The sequence below is a fragment of the Meleagris gallopavo genome, chromosome 5 (assembly GCF_000146605.3).
Source record: "Meleagris gallopavo isolate NT-WF06-2002-E0010 breed Aviagen turkey brand Nicholas breeding stock chromosome 5, Turkey_5.1, whole genome shotgun sequence".
NCBI lineage: Eukaryota > Metazoa > Chordata > Aves > Galliformes > Phasianidae > Meleagris > Meleagris gallopavo.
In genome coordinates this window covers 37,996,586-37,997,529 of record NC_015015.2, presented here as the reverse complement: position 1 = coordinate 37,997,529, position 944 = coordinate 37,996,586, and the positions used below count along the sequence as shown (strand labels likewise).

Sequence of the window (944 nt, the reverse complement as noted above, 5' to 3'; positions counted from 1 at the left end):
GGCCCGGAGGAGCGGATCCCCGGGGCGGCGGGTGGTGCGGGGCTGCCCCGCGCGGTGCCCCGCGTTGCGGCCGGGCGGGAGCTCGCGGAGCCGCGCCGAACTCTGCCGAGCGCATCTCAGCGTCTTCCCTACGGGCTGCGACGGGACTCCGAATGGAGCCAACAAAGAGAGAAGATGGGGCCTCTCTCCCGCCGTTGCAGGTTGTTCGATCTGGACCCTGACCTGTTGCCCCTTTTCCAGTACAACTGCAAGCAGTTTGCCAGCCCCCAGGAGTGCCTGGCCTCTCCCGAGTTCCTGGATCACATCCGAAAGGTGAGAGGGGTCGGGGCAACCCGCCGGTGGGTTCGGGACTGCCAGGAATCGATGGGAGCGCACGGGAAGGCTGCTCTGTCCCCGAGACGGGGAGGGAGCGGTGCTGAGGCTGCCTCGCAGGAGCTCACGCACAGGAAGGATTGGGCATTACGCAGCACAGCCCTTGGGAGCAGCCCTGCTGGGACAGAGTGCAGCCTGTGCTGCCTTCGTAACCCTGTAACCTCCATCTTCAAACCAGCCTTTATAACCTCCATCTTTAAAGCAGCGGAGCGCCTGCTCGCCTGGCCTTGTTCCTTGTGAGAGGCTCTTTTCCTGATAGCTGCAGGCTTTCTGCTATTTCCCTGCCGCTGCTTACTGAACAAGCGATGTCCATCTTTATTTCTGCTCTTATTGCTTTAAGCTGAAATAGCTCTTTGCTCTAGTTGGAGATAATTTCCCTCTTGAAATTATACAGTTCTACCACCTCTTGCCTTTGCTGGGCTAACCATGCCCAGGCTTTAATCTCTCCTAACTTGTTCTGTCTGCTCCCTTCATCCCTCATTAACTCTGTTCTGTTTCCACATGACTCTTCATCCCTCTGGGAGCCCACTGCCATTTGTGCACTGCCAGAGCAGATCTCCTGGCTGGGCTCT

At 58.8% G+C, this 944-nt stretch overlaps 1 long non-coding RNA gene across 1 annotated transcript in view; it reads left to right on the top strand.

Annotated features, from left to right (window-relative positions):
• LOC104911202 overlaps positions 1 to 944 on the top strand; it is a 40,443-nt gene that overhangs the window by 26,100 nt on the left and 13,399 nt on the right. The window lies entirely within an intron of this gene.